Genomic DNA, 20,537 nt, shown 5'->3' on the forward strand with positions numbered 1-20,537 from the left:
AAAAAAGGTCATCTAAAAACCCTCCATCTACTATAACAATGACTGCTCACTTAAGTTTTTTAAAATTGAGGAATAACTAACACACAATAAACTGCACATATTTAAAGGGTATAGTTAGGTAAGTTTTGATATGTACGCACCCATGAAACCTTCACCACAATGAAGATACAAAGTAGTGAAATTCTCCACCAGCCCCAAAGTACCCTCATGCTTTTTTTGCATCCTCTCCCAATTACCCATCCTACCTTCCCCACCCCAAGCAACCACTGATCTGCTTTGTGTCATAGATTTCTTTCCATCCTTAAGAAATTTTATATAAATGGACTCATACAGTATGTATTTTTTTGTCTGGCTTCTTTCATTTAGTCCAGGGTCATTCCTGTTCTTGATGTCTCAGTAGCTCTCTCCTCATTATTGAGTAGTATCCATCATGGATACACCACAATTTGTTGATCCGTTCACCTGTTGGTGAACATTATTAGTGTTGTTTCCAGTTTTTACCTATTATTGGTAAAACTTTTGTAAACATTCATGTACAAGTCTTTGTGGAGACATATGTTTTCTTTTCTCTAGGATGGAATATCTGGGTTTTATGGTCAGTGTATATGTAACATTTTAAGAAACTGCCAAATTGTCTTCCAAAATGTTTGTACCATTTTACATTTCTACTTAAATGTATTGAGAGTTCCAGATCCTCCACAAACTTGCCAATGCTTGGTATGGTTGGCCTTTTAAATGTAGTCAAACAGGTGTGTGGTGGTATTTCATTGTAATTTTGATTTGCATTTCTCTAATGATTAATAATGCTGAACATCTTTTCATTTGTTTGCCATTCATATATCTTCTTTGGTGATGCATCTGTTCAAACAATTTACCCTTTAGTCTGTTGTTTGTTTTCATATCATTGAAAATTCCAGTCATAATGGAATTCCAGTCAATAATGGTACAAGATTGATAACTAAGAACTCAAAATTTTACATGATTCATGGGTACCCAAGGATAAAAATTTCACAATGATTATTTTCTAAAACCTATGCTGAACTAAAATATTCTCTAACCGTCGACAAACTTGAAATTCCTTTCAAGCTTGAAAAGGATTTAATTATTTTTAATTAGTATTGCTGCTAAGTCTATGGAGGCTCAGAACTTAATTAGTAAACAAAATAGTCTCATTTCCATATATTATATTGGTACCTAAACCATCTTAGTTTTTCTTCAGTGCATTAGCTAAAATCACCAAAGTTCCTGTCCCTAAGCCACATTCTACATTTTGTACTAATTACAGTCTAATTCCATAGATTCCATTTTACAAAAATAATTTCTTGGCAAACTTGTGTCCACATTCAAAAAGTGATGGATGCAAAATCTTCTATCGCATTGCTTGTGCATACAGTTAAAACATGATTTGCAAATATGAAGATGAATTCTACTGAAGAGCTAAAGAACAGGCTAGATTCTAGGGGAGCTACAGGCTTTCCTTTGAGGAAAAGCTAGGCCATAGGTTCGCAGCTCAATTGTTACAGTTGATGTGGGTTTCCTTTTAGATGCCTGGAAAATGACTATGCTGACCACATCCACATTCTGAAATACTTTTTGAGAACTTGTAACCAAACTGCAGGAACTGACTCATTTTGCAGTGCCCAGCCACCACACAATGGTTCAGAATAGACTCCAGTCAAATGCAGAAATATCAAGCAGCAAATTGTCTGCTTACATGGGGGAAGAAAAAAAGGGAAATCCCCCGGCACATGGGGCAAAATGGCTCAAGTGCGAGTAGACCATTCAGACAAGACCAGAGAGACCAAACAGAACACACCACTTCTTGGGCAATACCTAGGTTTCCCTCAAAGCTAGAAGTCAGAGGCTAATAGAAAAGGGACCTTTCTGTCTAGCTCTCTATATTACACCTAGAAAGTAGCCTCAGTTGAGAGCAGTATGTGCAGGAAGATTTGGAGAAGATGGTATCTTCAACGCCCATTCCTAAATTCCTTGTTCACTAAGTCAGGAGCATAACCCCTTGTCTTCCAAGAGAGAAGCAGGAATGTCAGGGATGCCAGAGAGGAGTGAGGCAAGGGTCCAAGGACACCTGGGCTTATTACCAGATTTGCTGGTACCCTAGGACTTCCCTACATCCCTGCTTACCTATTTTTGCACCTTTCTCTCTCAGCTCACAAGGCATCTCCTTCCACAAAACACTCTGTGTTCCCAAATTATGAATTTCTCCTCCCCACAAGTAAAACTCTCATTGTCACGGTCAGTTTCAGCCAGAGGCAGTAAGGAAATCCGGTCCAATGAAATTGAACTATAAATGACAAAACCAATAACTCTTTTCTGCAGGTGGGTCCCTGGCTAAAAGAATATGAAGGTTAACCCAAATACATAACTAACTAGTGGAAAGTCAGGCTAGGTGATAAGTATTAGGTATAAAGTCTCAGGGGGTGTGTAGTAAGATAAACCTGGACAATACCTATTAGTTTAAATAGCTATCAAGCCCCTCTAAGACTGGTTACATGGTCCAATGTAGATAAAACAACATGTCTATTCTCACTGATGTCATCATGTTTCTTAACATGTAAACTCCTACATGACAGAAACTGTACATACCTTACACAAAACGTAGGAATTATGATAGTAAAATAATGATAAGGGGCTACAATCCATGTACAGCAATCAACTCTATCTTTAAGAAATTGCAAAAATGTTTTGAACACAAATTTAAAAGATAAAAGCAGACACAATCCCATTCTTCCCAACTGGTCAACTGCTTTTATTTTCCCACTCTTCCTTTCTGCCTCCAGTTGTAAAACAAGTACTGTGCAACACAACCTTTTAACCTGTATCAAACAGAAAATTTTCATGCAGAATTATAAGAGGGAACCTATCAATTGCATGAACATAAAATGGAGGGCCACCCAAAATACTTTTAACACCCAAGTACTTAAAACCATGCAGTTCAAAATTCTAAACTGTTTATCACCAAGGTTTCCATATTATAATAATTAAAGTTACAATAGTAGCATTTTATGAGAGCCCTTACCAACATGTGCACACTCAGGTTATGGGGCACAATGGATGGATTCTCCAGAATCCCTATATCAATAACCTATACTCTAGAACCTGTATCAGAAAACACACAGACCAAATCTGTGCCCTTACAAACTTCCCATTCTCCTTATCTTTAGTTATCATGTCCTATGTTCCAGCAGTTTCTTACTATGGCCAACTGTGTGATCTGCCCTTCACTACCTCCCAGACCTCATCTACTACTTCCCCCCTTGCTTGCTGTTCTACACCGGGCTCTTTTCTGTCCCTTAAACCTGCTCAACTTGCTCCCACCTCCACTGCAGTGACTGTCTTCTCTGCCTGGAATCCTCTTCCTCCAGATACCCTTCTGGTCGGCTCATTTCCCATGGATAATTCTCTGCATAAACATTAGAAAAGCCTTTCCTGTCAGCCCTAGATAGAATAGTTCTTCCTTGGACCCCTGGTTACTCCCTATCTGTCTGACACAGTTTTATTTTATTCCATAGCATGTACTAACTCCTGCCACATATTTATTTGCTCAATCACTGTCAGTCTCCCCGCTCCATGTGAGCAGAGACCTGTTCACTGCTATATTCCAAGACAGAGAACACAGTCTGGCATGTAGTAGGTATGCAATAAATATCTATTTTTGTAAAATGACTATATACCATATGGTATCTTTGCCAATTGTTCCGTTATAAGCTTAGGAGGTTCAGATGGAACCTGGGACAATTTTTGCTAATACCCCCATACTTCAAGGGCCAGATGATCATTTCCCCAACCTTAAGAGAAATTGTGCAGGGATGAGTTCAGAAGGAACGCCTTGCTTATACTCTCCCTACTATCCATAGGTAGAAGATAAGGAAGGGTCTTTTAGAGTATGGCTATCAAACAGGATGGAGAGAAAGAATTTACTGTCTTTACTAACTTAACTTGTCCGAAAGAGTACTTATTGCACTAAGTCTGCGACATAGACTTAACATTTCATCCTGAAAGATATAAAGCATTGCTGCGTGATCCAACCGGTATCAGAAAACACACAGACCAAATTTGTGCTATTACAAAGAACTTGATGACTAGTTGTGTGTTTTCCAAAAAGTATGGGAAATGACTCCCAGGTTTAAATCATTACTAAATCACAAGTAAAGACTCTGTCTGCCTGAAGGAAGAGTAACCCTAACTGCAGCATTGGGACAAGTAACACTTTTGAAGTGTTAGTAGCATAAACCCTCCTCCCTGTCTTTACCTCCCCAGAAGAGAGGGTATCCCTCATTTTTCACATTTTTTACTTAGTGACACTTTTTTATTTATTTTTAAACTCATAATATATTTAATGGAGGGCAGAGCGGGACTTTGTACCTCCAAATTGATTTAAATTCTATTTAAAAATCATTTTCCAAGACATCATTGTAGAGGCCTTTGTTCTCTCTTAATGTTCTCTAAACAGGGAAATGAGTTGAAAGCTCAGGGGAATTCTTAGACATTATTTATTAACACATTCTCTACTATGAATCTTTCTTCTACTTCCATTAAAAAAAGGAAATAAAACCAATTTCTCTGCATTATTTTCTTGTCATAAGCCTTTTCTTTCCCTTATTAAAAAAAGAAAGCTGGCTGCCAAAGGAAGATTAGCTTCAAAAGTTTTATGAATGTGATTCTGTAAAATGTGCCTTGTCTCAAAAATGACAAAGAATCAAATAAGAGACGTAGTCACTGAGGTGCAAGGAAGAAAGTGAATTTGTAGTTCCTCCTCTTCCTCCCCTTCATGGACCCTAACCCTAGCCTTTCTTTCATCCATCTGCAGGTAGGTGCTGAATGAGTTATGGGAGATAGTGGATGAACGAATGAACAACTGAACAAATAAAAGAATGAAGGCAGGCATGACTAGTATATCCTCCTACAGACAGCCTCAGTCCAAGGCCAGGAGATTTAAAAAAAAAGATGTCTAAGCACTCTGAAACCATGGCTTAGGGTAGCCTGCTTCCCCTCTCAGTCAAATTCTCAGCCTACATCTGATAGAGGAGGAAACTCTCAATGTGAATCCCCTTTCTCATATTCTGAAAATTTAACTCCTTATCCAAGGATAAGGTTTTATGCAAACAGATGGCTTCTTATAATTATTTACTTAGACATTTTACCCCTCTAGATATCACCTAAAACTAGATGGTGATAAAGGAGAAAAATATTAGTAAGTATAGATTCTTACTCATTTTACCTTTCTATGGATTAATTCTATACCAGTTAGAAGAATCTCCAGAGAGGTTGCTGAAAGTACATCCCTAGGACTCAAATGCTCACATAAGCTCTCCCTTTCACCCCCACTTTCAAGTGAAAACATTAGAGAAAAAAATAGGGGAAGTTACATGAGTAAATTTGTTAGTGCATGAGATCAACTGAAAACAAGGAATTCCCCTCATGGACTTCAGTGGCCTAATTAAAACTTCATAAAACACAAATGACTAAAACTGTTCCTGTTGATTTGTAAAATAAGAAACAGAAAAAGTCATCTTTGTATTTCAATACTGAGAGGGCCAGGCCTGGCAGATGTGACACTTTGCAAATTAGAAATGAGAAGGCCATTTCTGAGACTCTCAGGTTCAGTCAACTTTTATTCTCCTTTTCTGCCTGAAAGAAGTACTTTCCATCGATACTGGCAACCGCCTATTTGGATTGAAAGCCTGGCTCCACAACTTATCAGCTGAGCAGTCAAACATATTCTTTTACCTTACTAGCCTCAATGTCCTCATCTATGAAATGGGCACAATAATTGAACCAATGGGTTATCAAGAAGATTGAGCAGTTGAATGCAAGTAGAGCTAATACCATAGTGCCTATCTAGAACATGGTTAAGTATGCAATAAATGGCAGCCACCATTGTCATCACTGTTTTGCTTAACCTGATATGAAAAAAAATACATATGGATCCATAGGGTTTAAGATTAAACTGAAGTCTGTTCCTAAAAGGATTTGGGAAGGGAACTCAAGTGTGTTAAGCACCATTACTCCAGGGACCACAGAATGTGCTTCACATGTGTTATCTAATTTAATACAGCAGCCTTGTGAGCTAGTACTGACAATCCACTCTCTGGGGCTTAGGGACATAAATGGAGTCGCTTACTCAGCTAGCAGGGAGCAAAGTCAGCGCAACGCACAAGTCTACTTGTTTCCAAAGCCTGGGCCCCTTAAGGAGCAAACACTGTAACGGATGCTGTGAACAGGCACCTTGTTGCGGTCCTGGTCACCACTGTCATATATTTGATACCCACTGCAAAATGTCTGGAGGTTTGGAGAATTTTTTCAGGTAACCAGAACTTTGGAAGGGCCCTGCAAAATGTTGCTGGACCTGTACAAATTTTTTTATTTTAACAACCCTAGCCACTCAAATCCTAATTGAGAGAAATCAATGGGTTTTCATTTAAAAAGTGAAAAGGTGGAAAAAGTAAGCTTTCTTCCAATACCACCACCGACATTGGGCTTTCTGGAGAGTAGGTGCTTCAGGAGATTAAACTCTTCCAGGCAGAAAGGAAGATCCTTTAAAATAAAACCTTAGCTTTTCATAATCAATGACTCCATCTTCTACCTTAAAGTAACCAGTTACATTTCATTTTTAAGCAAATTATTACTTTATTAGATCAACCTTTAAAAGAAAGCAACTGGAAACTATTGTGTTATTAAAATATAGCTAAGAAAAGTAAAGTATCTCAATTATTATATTGACTTACAAAAGCATATTATATTTAACTTTTACATACATGCATCTAACCTGTTCTTTTAAGAATTTAAAAGAAAATCAAGTATATAAATGCTCTAGATATGTATTTACATGACCACAGTATTTACTAGTATAGTAAATAATATATGTATTTCTAAATTTTGTTTTATATTATCTTTAATACTTCAGAATGTATAAACTAGAATAAATATAGGATTAAAAGACAATAGACTACAGTTGAGAATTTAAGAACTTGAGCCAGGAAATGTCCAAGATTAAGTCATTTACAATTTTTAGTATAACATGAAGAATAATTTTTTTATATTGATATTTTTAATTTTTCAAAGGAAAAGGGTAGCCCATAGATAGTTTTAATTTTTTTTGCTGGATTAAATGTTATGTATAGTTCCACACTTCCCTAACTAAGTTGAAAGTAGTTAAGAAAATATAAAAATATTTTACTATGCATGTTCTCCTTTGCAATTAATTACAATCTTATGGAATTTAAAAATACTCAGTGATTGCAGTCCTCCAAATTCTGATTGCACAATCAAAACAGTTTGTTTAAGAAAAAGAAATTTCCATGGCTGTGAATATAAAAATGATAACTAATAATGAGAATAATCCAATAACCAAAAAAACTTAATTATTTCTAGTAGTCTAAGATTGACAGGAGAAAATTAGTTTGCAGATGGAGATCAAAGAGAAACAAATTTGAAACTTTAAATTTGTTCAAAGATAACATTACTGCTGGTGTTTGACTAAAATACCAAATGAATAAATAAGTAAAGCCTACAATATGTCAGAGATAAATGCTAACAAGGAAATTAAGCAGGTTAGAGGGATAGGGAATTTGGGAAATAGAATGGGGAAGTTGCTATTAGCATGGAATGAGTTTTTTATCCCTAGAAATATATATGTATTGGAGAGACACCTTATATACTTTCTTGAAGTACTGTTAAAAGTATCCTTTCATATATGTAATACCTTAATCAATAAAGAAAAATTTTTTAAAAAGTTAAAAAAAAAAGATCATAGTGAAATGATTCTAGGTAACATTGTACCATAATATAAAGCTATAGTCAATATTGAACTCTTCTTCCGATTAGAAATTACATTTATTTTTGCCATATGATTCCTTTAGCTAAAAATTTTCTAAATTTTGCATTCTTGGTTATTTATGAAGTGCTCAATTACTTTCTAAAAGAAAATCATATTTTTTTGTTAAGAGAATTACAGAATCACAAAAATAAAAAAATCTCAGAAACAAACAAAAGAAAATTAAATGATAAAAAAGTATCCTTTCAGAGGCACGAAGGCTGCTGCCTGATTCCCCCCTGGGAGCCCTGCTGTCTTAGTGTGGCTCCCATGCTAGGGAGCTCATCCCATCCAAGATGACCCACGCCCTCTTTCCTCACAGCCCAGACCTCCTGCTGGAGTTAAGGAACCAGAGAATGTCTACGCAATAACCTTTTCCACTATTCAAGATAAGTTTCTTGGGGCTAAGGAAAGAGTTATTTTTTGTGTCTTAATTTTCCCAATTAAAGAAGTCAGACTGTTGATAGAGATCAATGTTAGGAAACTTGTGAAGAGATTAGGAGCCTCTGAGACCCCTGGAACTTGCACACTCCCCACTAGGAGAACCTGTTATAAGCATTCTCAGTTAAGAGTAGACTGCGGTTAGACTAATGGCTTCCAAATCCTGGCTCTACAATTTCCTGGCTGTGTTTCTTTGGGAAAGTTGCTTCACCTCTCTGTGCATCAGTTTCCCATGTAAACTGGATATAATTATTTCCCTGGCACATAATATAAGCTCCACGCATATCAGTAATTAGAAGTCCACAAATCCTTATCTGAAATTTTGTAAATTTAATAGGGTAACTATTCCATCAATATAAAATTCCAGGCAAATCTGGTGCAGCACTCCATGACCAAACATATTAATATTGCTACAATAAAACATACTAACATTTGTATGAAGTGAGATAAAGACTACAAATAGCTTCACGTCAGTTCAGGTCATGATCTGCTACCAAGTTTTTGACATTAAAATCTTTTGGTTTTCAGAACTTTTTGGATTTCAATAGAGATGGTGGACCTATATATTAAGTAAGGGGTAAAACCTACTGAAGTCTATTTTTCCTTTCTAACTTCTGGATATGCTAATGACCAAATAAATAGTCAAAACCATTTAAGAGTAGAAAGTAGGAAGCCCTTTAGGCATGGAAAATCCACACTGCATAACTAATCGATCCCCAAAATTAGTCTAAACAACCTGTGCCCCCCAATACAGTGTGCCATAAGATTCTCAGTCAACCAAATCATTTCCACGAACAACCAGTCTCTAACAATCTTTAAGGGTTTTTTTTCAAGTAATTTTTGAACATAGGGTAAAATACCCAAGTTTACCACTTTTTAATAGCATGATTTATCTTTCCCATAGGAAAAAAAAGACAAGCTATTAAATGAGAAATAATTGACTTAAAAGCATGTACCTTAAAAGAATAGTGTCCTCTGTAGTCAGCCTAGGGGAGATAAATAAGCATTATGCCAAAGTGGTAAACTATCCTGCTTCCAAAGGAATTTTCTCCACATTGCATTTTAAGGAAATATTTGCAGCTCTTGAAGAGATATACAATAACTCATTCAAGATGGTCTCACTGCTGGTCCGCGCTGGATAAAAGACTTCCACAAACCCATGGAAGCCAACTTCTTCTGCCTATTACCCCTGTTTGTTATTTATCTTCCCCAACTTTTTTGACCCCTTTCCATTTATTTTATACTGAAGCATTGCTTTGTTCAAGACCTAGGGTTTACCACCCCCATGATGATCCATACACAAAGACAAGTCAGGAAGACATGAAAAGAATGGAGATACTTATGTTGCTTCGTGGTTTTTCCCCCCTTCTCATTATCCTCCTACTCAATAAGACTGTGGTGGGAGGTCTGAATGACATTTCCAAACTGAGAACTTAAAGCTACATTTCAACACCCAACCCCTCAGTTGTCATAGGAACAACACTATGAGGCTTATCTAGGTTCTAACAAACACCCACTTGTTTTGCTAGCAATTAAAGCTCCCCCTTCCAATCAAGTATATAAACACATACATATACATACCTTGAAAAATTGGGCAAAAAGGTATACCACATAAAAAATGTAAGAAACAAGCCCAAAGGGAAAGCATTTCTATTTCTGATTATAAAAATACCAAATACAATTTGGGAGAAACTAATTTGAGTTCTGTCACTTGACCAGATTCCTTTTAGTTTGTATCTTTACATACCCATAAAGACAAAGACACATGCACAATGTTTACAGAGTATACACAATATTAATACTTTCAATAACACCAGTGGAGAATTCAGGACAATGCCATGTTATTTATTTTTCATATATTTTTGTAAATAACAGCACAGCAAACAGAACTGAAATCATGAAGATCTAAAAGAATTATTCTGGAAAATACTTTCCAGCATTTACTGTTTCAGCCTGCTTCTATCGTTTTTTGTTTTTGTTTTTTCATTCATGACAATGGATTCTAAATGGATGAGTCAAATCTACAAATTATATAGAGGCTTTTTTCCCATTAAGCATGGCAGCCTTTAGCTAGATTGTTAAATCATCATATTTTGCCCAAGTAGTTACATGAAATAGAGCTGAAAATACTTGTGAATCACTGAATACAACTAGCAGTTGGATGTAAATTACCTGTCAATATCTTAATTCTTCATCACCATTTTTCGGTCTTCAAGACTCTAAAACCTATAAATTCATGTGCTTCAAGGAAATGAGTAGACTTTTTCCACATCTTCAGCCACACCTTAAGTCAAATAATTGTAATATTCACACTTGCATCATCGATCTGATTTATTGGAGGTCCTGCCCCTAAAAGCCATGCTTATCTTGCTTTTTGTCTATGTCTTTGAAAGCTGTTTGAGAATAATAATCTTTAACATTCTCAAGTTGTGAAAGAAAAAATACCAATTAATATATCCCCATGGATTCATTTCCCTCTCCTCCACCCTCATCCCACGCTAGTGCCAGTGCCAGAGAGAACTACAGCATTGCTAGCCTGCATTTTATTATACATTTTTCATTTCAAGTTATGAATTTTAAGATTTTGAAAGCAACAGAATGGGAACCAAGTCAGAAATGCAGCTTCAACCTTCAATTTGGCTGAAGATACCGAAAACAAAATAAATAATATGATATCCTATATAACCCAAAATGCACAACTCTGATAACAGCTATAATTCTATGAATTCACAATTATATAGGGAGATCACCAAAGTTACCTATATTGTTGCTAACAGTTAAAGAACAATTTTCTATCTGATTTTATAAATATATCACATGACTGCTTCTATTGACCATTAATAAACTGGTAAAATCAGGTAGTCACCCACCATTCTAATAGTATTTTCTTATTCTATTCAACTTTTCCAGCAAAAATAATTCTTAAAAAGCCAAGAAAAGAAATCAGACATTCATGCCTAATATAAACTTGTTTCCTTAGAGTTCACAAACACGAACCTACTGTAGAGAACACAGGTATTCAAAGCTTTATTGTATTCTTCTGGACAACTTAAACACAAAGGAAGTTCAGATTCAAGATTAGAAAACAATGTAAAAGTTTTGGAGAAAGATAGACAGGCTCACCAGTAAGAATTGCTCATCAGGGCCTTTCAAAGTGTAACGGACCATATGGAAAAAACTACTTTTTTGCTATATTAATGGAATCAAATAGAACAATCTTAAAATTCACGATACAAATGTAAAAAAAATCTATTATCATCTTAATCTGCCTTTCATAATCAGTAAGAAATGTTTCTAATGCATCACTTAAACTTTCATTTTGTGGAGTTCTAACTAAATATTTGACATCCTTAGGTAGAGGGATGGAAAAAGGAGGGCAAGTTGCCTAATTATAAAAGCGTTCTTCCAAAAATCATACATACTATCCATACTAAATGGAAATCTACATCCATGGAAGTTAATGCTACAGTGTTACCAAATAACCCATTTTGATTCCCCCCATTATTAAAAAGGAAAAGGTAAAAAGGGGGGAGAGCCAAACTAGTTGTATTACATATATTTGCCTAAACTGGCAATGCTCAGTTAAACTTTGTTAATTACCTGGCTGCTTCTCAGCCTTCATGCTATATTCTTGGGCTGCTACTTTTTCGAATTCCTCACTCTGTTTATGGGTTCTGTGGTTCCATACAGTTGTTAGGGATCTGTGAACAATTTCACAATTCCCCCACACACCATATGATATCTATTAGGGAGCAATGCCATTTTTCAACTTACCAATTCTGGATAAAGCAGTATTTCCTGGTGACAGAATGCTGCTTCTGTTCGCTACAACTCCCTCTTCACAGCTTGATAAATCTGATTATATAATGTCTTTGTTCCAGATCACACGAGGTGCTTTCCTACAAAAGTTTTCTAAAGGGTTATCTGCATTTCATTCCTGTGACAAAACGAATAAGAACAAGGGGTGGGGGGAGACAGGGAGTAAGTCCACACAAGTTCCTGGCAAAGACTTTTAGTTGCATTTTTCTGAGTTTAATCAGTAAGCTCTATTAAAGTGACAGTTACCAGTTCAGGAAGCCAGAGTTTGATCAAGTCAGCCACCACCCGTTGGGTGTCTTCCACTGATGCACGGACTCCAAGCAAGCAGTCACTTGGTCATCTATCACATGTGGCTGAATCACTGGACACCCGTCCCTCTCCACCCTCTGGCGCCCATTGAGTAGCAGCCCAGGCAGGAGAGTGGCCTGACTCCAGAAGTGGGACCTCTTATAGGGACCCGCCAATTAGCTGCTGACCAATCACAGGCGGCACCTAGTACCCAAGTCACATGACAGGGCAGTCCCTCTGACTGCAGGATTTCTGAATTACTGGGGTTATACAAAGGACACTCATTCAGGAAAAGAGAGGGGGGGAAAAGCCATAAGCCGAAACAGAAAACGCCCAGGCTGAGACAACTCCGGCTTTTAAACAGGCAACACCCAAGCCTCACACAGACAGATAGCCACAACCAAATCAGGATGGAAATCAGAGGAATGCCTGGCACATATTAAAAAACAATCCCAAAGCAGAGACTGAGTTTACAAAGCCACTTCAGCTATAAGTCTACTCCTCCTTACCCTTCCTCTACAGTCTCTGTGACAATTTTACATTCTCAATTATTTTTAAAAGCTCTGGTAAGCCTCTGCAAAGCCATTGCAAGAAAAATGTATGAGACACATGAACCTCTTCTCTCCTCATTCTCTCAAAATACCCCTAAAGGATATTCAGAGTTTGCCATGAAAACGTTTCATAAATGGTTGGGTAAATCAGGGAAAATTAAACATTGTTAAGACAAATTCGTATGGTAATAATATACCATATAATATACCAAATAATATACCTCTTACACCCGCCCTTTTTCATGCAATCATTTTAGACTGTTCACATCAAGTTCCTTCTTGTTAAGGAAATGAGTCCCCCTTATTTATTTTAACACCATTAATTTATTTCTTAAATATTTCTTATGTCCTAGGAAAAATTCAATTGTGAACACCCCTACCATTTCTCTGACACAAGCCCCCTCCCCCAATCCCACCCCACCCCAGATGGTACTTACAAACGTTCTTTGTTAGGGTCTATCAGTTTCTTCCTATCCCCAACATCCCAAGGCAAAATATGGGCTCAGCTTCATCCTTTAAACCTAAAGGCCCTATTTTGATTGTGCAAGGCTGCAACAGCTCCTTCCCTGAGACAAGCCCAGAACACTGTGCTGCTTGCCATTCCCAATTTATGGAAGGAAGCGTATGTCAAACAAACCAGGTGATGAGTCAGACTGCCTCCCCCAGACACATTTTCCCTAGAAGGGGAGGGTAGTGTAAGTGCAGACCATTTGGATGTGACTCAGTTTTATTAGACTGGGGATTGTAGTTAATCTGACAAGCTCACATTTTTCTTTTATAACTTGGACATTTTAGGAGCAGAATGCACTTTCTACATGGTTTCAAAGAACTGGATCATGTAAACGAGGAAGTTCAAGTGATTACTTTGAAGGTAGAGCAAGTTTTGGGTTCTATTCCCCAATATTGAAAGCTTCAGAATTATTTGTTGAGAACGTTACAACCGAGGCAACCAAACATTTGAGTTTACATGACAGCAGTAACAGATTGTATACGTGTAGGTCTACTGGAGACTTTTTACCATGGAGGACTCTTTCTGTCCTGAGACCCCAGTTTAAGTCTCTAAGTCTGGGGCTCATGTGGCAGGTTCTTCAGGAAGTGGTGGGGAACATAACAGTCATGTTGCAGCTTTCACTTTTGCATTTACTGCAATGCACATTCTAAATGGAGCTACTCACACGCTAGCACACATGAAATATAACCACATCACACACACACACACACACACACACACACATCTGTACAGTCCTTTAATTCCAACTTGCCTAAAAGCAGCAACATAAAAACTTGAAAACCATCATAATGTCATCTGTGAAGGTTCAAATTAAATAAGTTGACATGCCTAAAAGGCTTCCTCTTCAGTTAAAAGTTTACTACCAAGATGGGGGTGGCATTACATGGAATAAATGGTTCCCAGGTATTAAACAGACAGGAAGAATGCAGTAAGAAGAAGTACAAGTCCCCACACAAGAAATCTGGAAGGCTCGATTTGAGCAGTTTAACTGCAGTTGTCTCTTTTCAGCATACTTCCTTTAACCTTGAGCAAAGTCAGCAACTGCTTGGATGATACCTTAATGTGTAATTAATTTTGTTATTTAACATATAAAAAATGCTCAAATACCTAATTTTCAAATTGGTAGAAGAGGACAGAGAAAAGGTATATACTCCGAGACAGTGAAAAACAGCTAAATCGGGAGTTGACTATTCACTTTACCGAAAGATTCCCTTTAGGGTTTTACTGGAACGCACCCCCCCCCCCCCATAAAGCTTCCTCCCAGTCACCACTCCTGTCCCCAGGCAATCTCCACATGATCCAACTGTGTCAAGTTCTCATAAACCAGAACTACAGGTAACGATGCAGACAGACAGCCTGGGTTCCAATACTGGCTCTGGGAGGGACTTGGGAAAGTCATTTTATTTCATCAAGGCTTTTGTTTAATCTGAAGAATGGGAATGAGAAAATACAAGGAAGGAACAGAAATCACTGCCACAGTAATGTCTGCCACCACCATTGGCTCACGAAGGGTCAGCTGCCTCCCTCAAAACCAATCTTGCAACTCCTCGGGCTGGGGAGAACCTTGTTCACTCGAGGACTGACAAAGTGACTAATCATGTATGTTTTACAATGACCAAAACTATTTGGATAGCTGCTAGATTCATTGTTTTATTAAAACAAGGTATCTTACTTTGAGATCAGATGATTAGTTTTGTCTACAGTATATGTGAGATTCCCAATATTAGAAAATTTTCATAGAAACATAACTATGCAGCCATATGTATGCCTCTATAGACATACACACAAACTGTGTCTAGACTTACATAAGACAATCTGAACATTGCTTTTATGAGACCTTGCCTCTGTTCCAGCCTTTTCATGTTATATAAGCAGCCACTTTACCCGTCTTCCTGCAGTGATTTCAGATCTAAGGAGTATACTGCCCTCAGAGAAGTTTTATTAGTTGTCTTCTTTCCCCACCCATTTTAAAGAACGAACTGACTCAGTTTTTTTGATGGCAACTGGGTGGGAGTGAATCTGGGAGTGGGCAGGGTGGGAGAAAGGGAGGAGGAGGAAGAGGAGGTGGTGGGAGCCAAGAGCTGAATCATAGCCATGTGAGTAATCTTAGCCTTTTTTTTTTTCTTCCTAAGGGCATGAATCAAATTAAGCTTGTTTTGCTGTGGGTGAAGGAAGAGGAATATAATAGCATGAATCAGAGCAATTATCAAATATGCGGCACTTACTAAAAATTAATTACAATCACTGCCTTTTCTTACATGTCTGCCAAAAAATGCCAGAGAGCTTTTGTTCATCAATATAATCCTTTACAAAAATTCTTAAGTTTGAACTTGATTCTCACCCTCTTTCCTTTAAAAATTTCCTTTTACACATAAATTTCAGAAACAGGAATCATTTTGGAGCTTCTGTGAGATAATCTTTGGCCTTTGGAGATAAGTGTGAAAACCACATGGCACATATGGGGTAGAGACCAGGTTACAAACTATCCAGCCATGAGCTCTGGAAACAAAATACTGAGTTTCTGAAAACAATTGCTCAGAAATGAGTTTAATCTCTCAAAGGCATTCCAACAAGCCTTCAGGGGAAAGTGGGCATTCCTTTCAGAATAGTTTTCAGTGACAATAAAAACTTTCGAACTACTTTATACTGAAATAAATTAATCCTCATCAATTTGAGAATTTATTAGGAGTAATCCTAAGAAAGAGATGGATCAAAACATAAAATCATTATTTTGGAACTTACATAGAGAACAAGGACATAGCTCAGTTATTTGTAGGCAGGGCACATATCTAACCAACTTATATAAAGGCACTTCCTTTTCTGCCATATTTTTTTAACCCAATCTATTTAGTATTTTGTGGAATATAAATATTACCATGGGGGAGAAACTGGCTATCTAAAGAGAAAGGCTAGGTCGACCAAATATTTTCTACTCCCAGACAAGTCTGTGCATTAGGAAGTCAAGAGGGCATATTTTGAGCTCTAGTGACACATTTACATTTTTTACTGCACCAACAAGCTAAAATGCATGGTCCCTTTTGTTCTTTTGTTATCTACCTGTGGTGTTTTTCCTTTTAAACATGGGTATGGATGTTCTGTAGATAGACAGACGCTAGCAATGAACTTAGTACCCTTACAGAATATTCCACACACAAGAGCTCAAGGACAATAGTGTCTTAACACACTGTTAGGTTTTCCAAAATTCGTTTTTTTGGGGGGGATGGTGTTTTACTTGTTTTTTTGCATGCTACAACAATCTTTATAGGGGACTCCAGATAAATTATTTCAAGAGCACTCTGAATAAGCAAAAGCTTTTAATTTTTCCATGTCTATGTGTTCCACAATTTGGAAATTGTAATCTGTGATGACAAGTTTTTTAGGGATGACAATTTGTATCCCAGGTTTAACTATTTCCAAATCTGCCTATATACCATTAATATTTTGGTGATTTTAGTCAAGATATATTTACATAATCTACAGATATATCAATATCGAGTTTATATAAAATGAGCCAGATCTGTTTTCAGACTAAGTGACTTGGATTTCTCTACCCTGAGCCCACAAGTTCCTTGCCATGCAACCTCAGCCAAGTTAATGGCATTAACTTGTATTTAACTTTCTACCTTTCAAGTCACTACACTCCCTATTTAGAATCTCTAGTTTCTTTTGTAGTAGAAATAATATTGCCAAACCCAATTTTGTCACACCCTCACCTGTGTCTATTGCAAGAGGCTAGAGGTGTAAAGAAAATTTCAATACATATTTTAGTTCATTCTCTTTTTTAAAATGTTCTAAATAGTAATTGTGGGAGAAGATACTGAAAAATAGGTCTTATCAATTCTCAGAGTTCAAGTCCTCTGAATAGTCCTTGAGTGTACTCTGGGTAGGTTTCTTTCTGCTCCCCAGTATACCAAATATGGGTTAGGGTAGGGTGATTACATTCTGATGTTTTACATGGAAAGAAATAGAATGTTCAAATGTATAATTAATAAATGCTAAGTATAATTTGATCTACTATAAACTGCAGCTGAGCTATAGTTATGTGAGGTGTCACCATGGGAGAAAGCTGGGTGATGGATCCTCGAACTCTCTCCATACTATTTTTGTAACTTCTTTGGTGCCTGTAATTATTTCAAGAGAAAAAGTTGAAAAACAAAACCTGCAGATGTCTGAAAATTTTATCTACAAACTAATCATAATAAACCAAAGTCAAAACTAATTTCTGGATAATTAATCCCAATAATGCTAGCTTTCTATTACTTAATGCTGGAGAAAGACATTCAGTAGAAAATCAAGAAACTACAACCCAAGTACCTGACAAAACCTTTCTCCTGGTTTAATGCATATGGAAAAGTAACATTTGGTATCTTAAAAACTAAAATGTAAACTAATAACTATGAATGATAAAATTAAGATTTATATATTAGTTTTATAATTCTACGACTTAGAAAAGAGACCCACTCTGTTTCATCCAACCTGAAATGTTATTGATTGGAGGCACTTCATGTTTTCATGTAGCACGAGGAAAGAAACAAACATTGCTATTAGCTATGACATAATGCATTAAAGACAGCCCTGGATGACAGTCAAACTAGCTTCTCATTGCTTTGTTCTAGGAGATTTGGCAGTTTCTCCTGACCTCAGTTGCATTGCTTGGCTTGTGTCTGGAAGCCCTTCTGCATGTATCTCAGCAACAAATAACACAGCTTAAACTATATGTATGTTCCTAGCTGTTGCTTTGTAAGAAAATATGGGATTTCAGTCATTTCTCTGATAATGAACATTTGCTTCACTAATATCAGATTTACTCCCTGCTGTTCTCACACCTTTCTTTCTGTGTACAATTACATTTTGTTTCAATGCAAATCAAATTTTATTTCAATAAATGTAATCTTATTGAGAGCATAACAAATGGCATATATCCTCAGCCATATGCAGAACCAACAATACAATTCAACTAAACAGACCATGAGAACAGCTATGACCAACTATGTCAATGTATTGGTAGCAGCAACTGCTTCATGACCACTGACCGATAAATGACAATTGAGAAAGGCTATCCATTCTATTATGCACCCCAATCTTATAAATGGCCAAATATGGAGGGTGAGTAGAGGGGCATCTTACAATATATGAAATATCAAAGATGCTATAGGTCTTATTGCAGCCTGAGGAAATTCTCTTTTCCTATAGCCTGTTTCTGACCACTTCATCCAGATAATTCACTCATTCATTAAAAAAAAAATTATTGAGTATTACTAACTTTCAGGTACCATGCTAGGTTCAGGAGATGTAGCAATTAACAAGAGACAAAGACTCTGACCTCATAGAGTTTCTTAGGCCAGAGGGGAAGGCCATACAATCAAATAAATGCAAAATATGATAGCTGATGATGAGATCTCTGACTGAATACAGAAGGCAAACAAAGGTGGTGTGTGTGTGTGTGTGTGTATGGGGGGGGGGTAGAGTGGCTGTTATTTTGTTTAGATTGATCAGTGAAGGAAGGCTTCTCTGATCAAGTAGGCATTTGAAACAAAGTGCTGAAGGAAGGGAGGAAGTGGATCCCATGGAGCTAGGCAAGAATTGAGGAAGTAAGGCAGAGGAAAGATCTTGTGGAGGAGCAATGAAATAGAAGTATACCTGGTCAGTTTCAGGGACAGTAAAGGGGACAGAATCACTCCAACAGAATGGGCAAGGGAGAAAGAAGATGACATTCATTAGCTTGGGTAGGAATGGGATGGAGTAGTTCACACAGGACTTCCTAAGCCACTGTCTTTCAAGGGCTATATGGTCTTTACCCTGAGAGAAATAGAAGACCACATGAAGGGTTTGATTACAGCCGACTGGAACAATCTAAAAGGATAAATCCTGGAGGCAAGGGTAGAACAGAGCACCTAGTCAGATTAGATGACAGTGGCCTGGCCTAGGTGGTATCAGTGGAGCTAATAGGTACTGGTCAGATTATGGACATGTTTGAAAAGAAGAACAGATAGGATTTGTAGGAGTCAATAGTGATTCCAGGGTTTCTGGCCAGGCAACTGCAAGAATGGAGCTGCCATTTCCCAAGATGGAGCAGGCTGGGTTTGGCAGGGCTGGGAAGGTATGCAGAGGCAAATGAAGAGTTGGGTTTTAGACATGGTAGGTTTAAGATGTCAATGAGACATCCAAGCGGAGATGAAGCTGAAATTAAGCAAGAGTTCCAAGATGAAATCATCAATGTTTAAGTGATATTTAAAGCCAGGAGATTAATTTTACTTTGGGAGGGTGGACAGATGGAAAAGTGGTAGGAGGATCAAGGTACTTGAATATGAACAGGTTGGGGTGATGCCAGGAGGAATCAGCAAAGGAGACTGGCAAACACCACCTTCCGGGTAGGCAGAGCACCAAGTGTGGCATCAAGAAAGCTAAGTGAAGAGAACAATTTCAAGGAAGAGCGCAGGAGCCATTGGATTCACTCCTGCCGGCAGGATGACTAAGGTAGAAACTGGGGACTCATCACTGGATTTGAAATGTGGAGGTCCTGGGCACTCTTGACAGGAGTCATTTTGGGAAGACAGAGGGACATGAAGCCTAACTGGAGTGAAGACAATGGGCAGTGTGAGGAGAGGTATTCAAGGCAATAAAGACAATACTTTCAAAGAGAAATGGAACAGTAGCTGGAAGGGGATGTGGGTGGGAGAAATGGACAATGCTGGGGAATACATGGATAATTGCAGGAGCCTTGATCAAGAAACAGATAATGGGTGAGGTAGTAGAGGAAAACAGCCCCATGAGCACCAGTGGAGGTATGCCAGAGGTAGGAATATGTGGAAGGTCAAATTTTACACAGTATGTCTGTCCAAGACCTTCTCTTTGGACATGGATTCATTTATTCTCCTCTGTGACTTTTTGTTGTTTCTGTTGTCACATTGGATATAGTAAGCGATCAGTCCCAATCCAAATTTTTAATAACTAAAGAAACAGATTAAAAAGAAGAAAGGAAGAGACAGAAAAACTTTGTTGTTGATGTCACCCAGAGTGATCTGTGGCTATATATTGAAATATCTGGCAAACGTTAAACCACAAGCATTAAACAGAACTGTGAGTAATAAAT

The 20,537-nt window shown here is 37.5% G+C and overlaps 1 long non-coding RNA gene across 3 annotated transcripts in view; it reads right to left on the reverse strand.

Moving 5' to 3' along the window:
- LOC102239002 overlaps positions 1-20,537 on the reverse strand; it is a 90,285-nt gene that overhangs the window by 10,505 nt on the left and 59,243 nt on the right. For all 3 annotated transcript variants that reach the window (XR_001363167.1, XR_313888.2, XR_001363166.1), the window contains one exon: positions 12,050-12,212. This is a non-coding gene — a long non-coding RNA (uncharacterized LOC102239002). The remainder of the gene's footprint in view (positions 1-12,049; positions 12,213-20,537) is intronic.

This window comes from Myotis brandtii, unplaced genomic scaffold (genome assembly GCF_000412655.1).
Source record: "Myotis brandtii unplaced genomic scaffold, ASM41265v1 scaffold349, whole genome shotgun sequence".
NCBI classification, from domain to species: Eukaryota; Metazoa; Chordata; class Mammalia; order Chiroptera; family Vespertilionidae; genus Myotis; species Myotis brandtii.